This window comes from Delphinus delphis, chromosome 4 (assembly GCF_949987515.2).
Source record: "Delphinus delphis chromosome 4, mDelDel1.2, whole genome shotgun sequence".
Taxonomy (NCBI): domain Eukaryota; kingdom Metazoa; phylum Chordata; class Mammalia; order Artiodactyla; family Delphinidae; genus Delphinus; species Delphinus delphis.
In genome coordinates, this window is record NC_082686.1 from 67818449 (window position 1) to 67826001 (window position 7553).

Here is a 7553-nt window from a genome sequence, read left to right on the forward strand (position 1 = left end):
TCTAATCACGGTTGGTTTCTCTGGCAACCAGCCCCCAACCTTAGGTGCTTCCCAAAAGTCACCTCATTAACATAACAAAAGAACACTTTTCACTCTCAGCACTGCGGAAATTTCAAGGGTTTTAGGAGCTCAGTGCCAGAAATGGGGATGAAGACCAAACATATATTCTTATTATAAATCACAACATCACAGATAGCATCAAAGCAGCCATTAGGAGAAAAACCAAACTTTTGTTGGACTTCCTTACACTTATCTTTTGGTTTGGTACTGTTTTTGCCTTGATTTCCATATGGGAGTTGGGCACTATTTCCTTTTCTATTAATTGAGACTTGCAGCCTCTAAAACACAGAGCCCTAGGCAAAGAGTAAGATGGTAACAATTTGTTGGGGAGGTGCACATCAGGTCAGTGAAGGTGAGAACAAACTAAGATAAAATGCTATGCAATACCTTGGGTTCTCACCCCTTACCCCACCCTGTGCCACTGCTTTTCAAGTTAAGATGCATATCAAAGGAAAATTTCAATAAGCCATATACATAGAAAAGCACGAAACTATGCATCTTCACTATCTAGAGCCAGTATCCTCTTTTTCTCCACCCTGAATTCCCCTTGGGGTGCACTGTGGGGGTCAGGGGTGGGGGAAGACAGCTGCAGTGTTTGATGGCTTCAGAGCCAAAACATCCTTTCTTCACTGAAATGGCAGGTGACATTCTTTGTCCACACCCATACCCCACAAATCTATTGTCACCAGTCCTGCCTCTCCCACATTTCAAAGCTCACTGTCCAGTTGGCATCTTCCTTGTTCCCTCACCAGAATCACTGGAATGCCCCCTAAAGACTCTGTCCCCTTCCCCCTTCTTCCTCCCACCTCAAACTATCTTTTGAAAAAACAGCTCTAATTGCATCACTCCTCTGATGAAGTGCCTTTCGTGACTCCCTGATGTCTAGAGCAGTGCTTCTCAAACCTGATCTCGTGTCAGATCACCTGGAGGGCTCAGTAAAACACAGATTGCTAAGACCCACCCCCAGAGTTTCCGACCCAGTAGATGTGAGGTTGTGCCCCCAAATCTTCATTCCTAACAAGGTCCCAGATGATGCTGATACTGCTGGTCTGGGAACCACATTTTGAGGACACTGACCTAGAAAATAAAGTTCAAACTCCACAGCATGGCCGTCAAGTATTTTTCATTCTACTTTGCTTACCTCATGTCCCTTCCTCCCCGCCAAGCCACTAATGGTTCACTCACACCAGGCTACCAACTCTTCCAAACCACAGTCTATACTTTTATTCTTCTGGCCTTTGCTCTGCGCACAAGGGTGTGCTCTCACTCTCTCTTGCTCTCTCTCCCTCTCAGGGCCTAGCACCTCATTCTCCTCTTACAAATCTCCTCTTCATCTCTCAAGTTCTTACTCAAATGCCACTAGTATAGAAACTTTCTAATTTGTCTCCAAATTATGAACCACCTTTTCTCTGGTTTCCTAATATATTACACATATCTCTATTAATGCAGATGTGATATCAAAATCCACTTACCCATTTTGAGTATACCATCTACATCCCGCCAGGACCTTTCAAGATACAGCAAGTAAATGTGTATTCTTTCTTTTTGCTTTTCTCTCCCCTTACTAATACACTTACCCCAGAGAGAAGGGATCCGTGTCTAAATCATCTTTATAATCTTAACACGATGCCAGGGCCTTCACTACATGTTGGCTGAATGACATTAAATAATGTCAGGCCGGGGGGACACCTGATTCTATCCCTGTCTTAGGGGGCATGTAAAGGATCCAGTGTATTTTTCTGAGGATGAGTGTGTAGGGAAAGTGGGGTGGGGTAGAAATGGGTTGCCCAGCAGAAATGGGAACTAATATTGATTTTTTAAAATAAAATATGCGAGGCACTCTACAGACATTATCTCATTTAAACCTCATGACAACATCATGAAGTAGTTACAGCTCTGCCCATTGTACAGATGCAGTTGACTGAGTCTACACAACTAATGAATTATAGAGTCCAGGATTTTGACCCCAGAATTTGTCTAACAGCAACATCTGTCCCAAAAAGGTGACATAATCGTAAAACAGCTATAAGCGATTTTCATAGAAAAGAAAGCGAGGGCTTCCGTGGTGGCGCAGTGGTTGAGAGTCCGCCTGCCGATGCAGGGGACACGGGTTTGTGCCCTGGTCTGGGAAGATCCCACATGCCGCGGAGCGGCTGGGCCCGTGAGCCATGTCCGTTGCGCCTGCGCGTCCGGAGCCTGTGCTCCGCAACGGGGGAGGCCACAGCAGTGAGAGGCCTGCGTACTGGGGGGGAAAAAAAAAAAAAGAAAAGAAAGCAAAAGAAGATCAAGGCACAGCCTGCTGGGTGGGGCAGGGCCCGACAGTGCGGGCAGATGAGCAGAGCTGAGGAGGGCTGAGCCTGCGCCCCCGCCGCTGCTGGTCTAAGCGTCCTGGGGTGCTGGGGCCCCCGACCCTTTGAAGAACTGACCTCCAAGTTGTACCTCCTCAGCCCAAAAAGACTGAAGGCCATGAGCTAGAGTTCCGCCAGGAGCCGGGGATCCCGTCCTCTTCCTGGCGCTTTTCCTCAGGTTGGATAGTGAGGGGCTCCAGGGGGGCGGGGAGGAAGGGGAGATTCTGCTGTCCCACCAGGCGTCCTGCGCACGCGCGACGCTCTGCCTCGCAGTGGGCAAAGCGGTGCAGAGGCCTCGGTCCTTCTACACCTGTCTTGGGGTAGGTGCTCACCACCCTGGCTTGTCCTGGGAGAGGAGAGTTGTGCGTAGTCTCTTCCATAGCATTTTTGGTCTCTTTCCCCCAAGATTTTAAACTTTCCTTATAAGTTAGGGATATTAGTCATTTTTTGTGATGTATCCTATGAATATTTCCTCTCATTTTGTCATTTGTCTTTTGAGTTTGCTTATTGTGGCTTTTTTTTTGCCAGGCAAACGTTTTTTATTTTTATATAGTAAAATTTACCAATCTTTCATTTTATTGCATCTGGACTTTTAGTCACATTTTAAAAGCTTTCCCCTACATCACATGTAGGTTATAGTCTCCCCATGCTTTTTTTTTTCTATTCGTAATGCTTTATTTCTTACATTTAGATCTCTGATCCATTTGAAGTTTATTCCTTAATAAACTTCCTGTGTATGTTTCCTGTATATTCCTGTGTATGTTTTGAGAAATGGATCTAATTTTATCTTTTTTTCTGAATGGGTATCCATATTTTTATCTCTGGTAATACTTAAATCCAAACAGCATTTATTAAAAAGATTATCACTGCCTCGGTAACTTGAGATACCACCTTTATATATCATATACTAGAGTTTTAGGTGTAGTTTGGCTGTTCTGGAACTTCTGTTCCACTGACTGCTCCATTGACCTGTTTATTCATCCGTTTTAGAGACGCTTTGTATATACATTAAAGTCAGGACTAGTCCCCCTACAGAGCTCTTCCATCTCAATGTTCTCCTCCATATTCTTGTGTACTTTTCTTTCCTTATGAACTTTAGGATAGGCTTCTGATTTATGACCAATGCCAAAAAAAAAGCTCGCTGGGATTTTTATTTGAATTGCATTAAACTTGTAAATTAAATTGCAGAGAGCTGACATCTTGAGATGGTGTTGAGGTGTTCTCACCATTTCGTTTGTTCAGATCCACTTTTGTGTCTTTAAAGAGTGTTCATGCTTTTTTACATAGAAATTTCTTAAGTTTGTTTCTATATATTTTATCTTTTTTCTTGCTGTTGTAAATGAACTTTTCTCATTCACTATATCTTTTAACTAATTATTTAACTAATTGACTTTTCCTGTATTTCTAAAAATTAAGGTATAATTTACATACAGCAGATTCATACTGTTTAGTATATAGTTCTGTGGCTTTTGAGAAGTGTATACAATTGTGTAACAACCACAAGATACAAAGATATAAAAGAACTTCAACACTCCCCCAGATTCCCACCAGTCCCTTTGTAATCAACCTCTTCACTCCAGGTGAGCCCCTGGCAAACACTGGTCAGATTTTGGTCCCTGTAGTTTCAGAGTGTCATATAAGTAGAACCACAGTGATCAAATAAGGTTCATTCATGTTGTAGAATGTATCAGAACTTTGTTACTTTTTATTGCCAAATAATACTCTATTGTATGGATATACCACATTTTATTTATCCATTCATTTATGATGGACATTTGGATTGTTTAATTTTTTTAATTGTTGGGGTATAGTTGTTTTACAATATCGTGTTAGTTTCTACTGTACAGTGGAGTTCCCTGTGCTATACAGCAGGTTCTCATTAGTTATCTATTTTATACATATATGTATCTATTTTATACATATATACATATATATGTCAATCCCAATCTCCCAGTTCATCCCACCTCCCCTTTCCCCCCTTGGTGTCCATACGTTTGTTCGCTATGTCTATGTCTCTATTTCTGCCTTGTAAACTGGTTCATCTGTACCATTTTTCTAGATTCCACATATATGAGTTAATATACAATATTTGTTTTTCTCTTTCTGACTTTCTTCACTCTGTATGACACTCTCTAGGCCCATCCATGTCTCTACAAATGACCCAGTTTCGTTCCTTTTTATGTGGAGTAATATTCCATTGTATACATGTACCACATCTTTACCCATTCGTCTGTCGATGGGCATTTAGGTTGCTTCTATGACCTGGCTATTGTAAATAGTGCTGCAGTGAACACTGGGGTACATGTGTCTTTTTGAATTATGGTTTTCTCTGGGTATATGCCCAGTAGTGGGATTGCTGGGTCATATGGTAATTCTATTTTTAGTTTTTTAAGGAACCTCCATACTGTTCTCCATAGTGGCTGTATCAATTTACATTCCCACCAACAGTGCAAGAGGGTTCCCTTTTCTCCACACCCTCTCCAGCATTTATTGTTTGTAGATTTTTTTTGATGATGGCCATTCTCACCGGTGTGAGGTGATACCTCATTGTAGTTTTGATTTGCATTTCTCTAATAATTAGTGATGTTGAGCATCTTTTCATGTGCCTCTTGGCCATCTATCTTCTTTGGAGAAATATCTATTTAGGTCTTCCACCCATTTTTTGATTGGGTTGTTTGTTTTTTTGATATTAAGCTGCATGAGCTATTTGTATATTTTGGAGATGATGGATTGTTTAATTTTTGACTGTTGTGAATAAAGCTTCTATGAATATTTGTTGTCTCAGTCAGCTTGGGCTGCTATGACAAATACCATGGACTGAGTGGTTGAAAAAACAAACATTAATTTCTTACAGTTCTGGAGGCTGGAAATCTGAGGTCAGGTTGCCAGCATGATTGGGTTCTTCATGAGAGCCCTTTCCCTGATTTGTAGATGACCCCTTCTTGCTATTTCCTCACATAGTGGAGAGAGAGAAAGAGAGAGACAGAGAGATCTGTTCTCTTCATCTTCACATAAGGGCACTAATCCCATCGGGGGCTCTATCCTCATTATGTCATCTAAACCTAATTACCTCCCATCTGACCCCAACTTCAAATACCATCACATTGAAGATTAGGGCTTTATGAATTTTGGAGGGACACAAAGATTTTGTCTATAGCATATGTGTACAAGCTTTTGTGTGGACATATGTTTCACTCTTGAATATGTACCTACTTGGGAGTGAAATTTGTGGATCATGTAGTAAACTCTAACTTTCTGAGGGACTGCAAAACTGTTTTACTAAGTGGTTGTATCATTTAATATCTCATCAGCAACGTATGAGTGTTGCACTTTCTCCACATCCTAGATAACACTTATTATTGTCTGCCTTTTTTGATTTAGTTATCCTGGTAGGTGTGAAGTGGCATGGTGGGTTTTTTTTTAATATATATCTCAATTAGAAACTTTTTTGGTTTTAAAATATAAGAAGATACAATGAAAATGTTTAAGATGAAATGAACTTATTTCTAACTGAGTTGGATTAGACTGTGACAGACCAGCCCTCATACCTAAAACAGCCAGAAAATTGAAACAAAATAGAGAAATCATCTATTTTCAGGCAGAGGAGAGCTGCTGAGTCAACGAGAGAGAACCGGAGGGGCTGAGACTCCAGAAAGGGAGAATCTTGGAGAGGGAGGGCTGACTTCTGCAGCCACTTCACCCAGGTGTTAGTTGCTGATTCTGGGCGTGGGCCCGAGGCTGATGATCCCAGGGCTCGCACCCAGGGAAGACCAGATCAGCAGAGCTGGGAGACAGATCAGCAGAGCTATGGCAGGAGATTTGGGAGGTCCCTTCAGATCATCTGTTAAATTCTGGGGATGCATGAGTCTAGAGTTCTAAAAACAGAAGCAGAAAACTTCTGCAAGCAGAACAGAGCCTTCCAAAATCTTGTACAAGGATTAGAATTCTGGACTCATCAGGGGGATTTCTGCCAAAAATCCTGAAGAGACAGGAGTAAAACTGAGGTAGACTGAGCCTTACCAGGGCTGCAACTCAGCCTCAGCTCAGAACAGGACATGACATTATTGGATTCAGGTGACCAGCCACTGATTAGAAATAAAATGCTTCATAGAATTCACGTAATTTTTATTTTATGTGGAAAAATAAATGGGCAAGAACATCAGAGTATTCTAGGTTCAAAAGGAGTCATGAGAAGAATTTTTCCTAGCAGACATTAAAATCTTTTGTTTGTTTGTTTGTTTAAAAACAAGCTCTGGCCATTTTTATTAAAGAAAAATTGTGCATGATTTACCTTTCAGGAGTCTGTGCGGGCATGCTTTTAATAATATCAGAATCACCTGGATCAATGATAGCCATTGTGTATCCTCTGTAGTATTTTCCACACACTCTGCCCAATTCAATATTATTGCCACTGTAGTGATGAACCCCAGTTTTGGCCAACATGGCATAATACTCTATTTCAGATTTCTTCAAGGCTGGGCAGTTGGCGAGGATGACCAGTTTCGCTTTGCCTTGTCTGATCATTTTCAAAGTCAGCTTGTACCCCAGCACATACTTTCCACTTTTCATAACGAGTTGGAGCCCAGAGTTGATTGACTCCAGTGACTTTTTCTTCTTCTTTGCAGCCACCATCTCCCTGCCTCGGGTGCGGGACACCCCCAACCAAGAGCAGCTGCCAAGATGGCCAGGGGTCGAGAAAGGAGACGTTGAAATCTGTTGGTAACCAATTTGAGACCCTTGGTATATAAGAATATCAATAAGGAGAATATTAAAAAGACCCACACCCTCCACCATACTCTCCAAAAAATTCCAGATGGATTGAAAGTTAAATGCTTAAAAATCAAAACAAATACACTCTCATGTATGTGAACAGACTAGCACTAGAGGAAATCACTTTTTGACTTTTGATGGAATAGAAATGAAAAAAGTTGGACAGGTTCATTACTTAGATAGTTTTAGCTTTGATGGAAAGTACATCAGTAAAGCTAAGATTTTAAAAATTCAGAAGAATGGAGAAATTGCACGTAAACACAAAAGTTCAATAACTGAAAAGTAGAAAGAGCTCATATAAATGGGCAAAAATACCAACTGTCCCTTAAACAAATGATTAAAAGATAGTCCCACAAGAGAAACATGATCTTAAAT

General features: G+C 41.2%; 1 pseudogene; it reads right to left on the minus strand.

The window, feature by feature from the left end:
• Positions 1 to 6695: 6695 nt before the first annotated feature.
• Positions 6696 to 7040, minus strand: LOC132424105 (large ribosomal subunit protein eL30 pseudogene; annotated as a pseudogene).
• Positions 7041 to 7553: the final 513 nt, after the last annotated feature.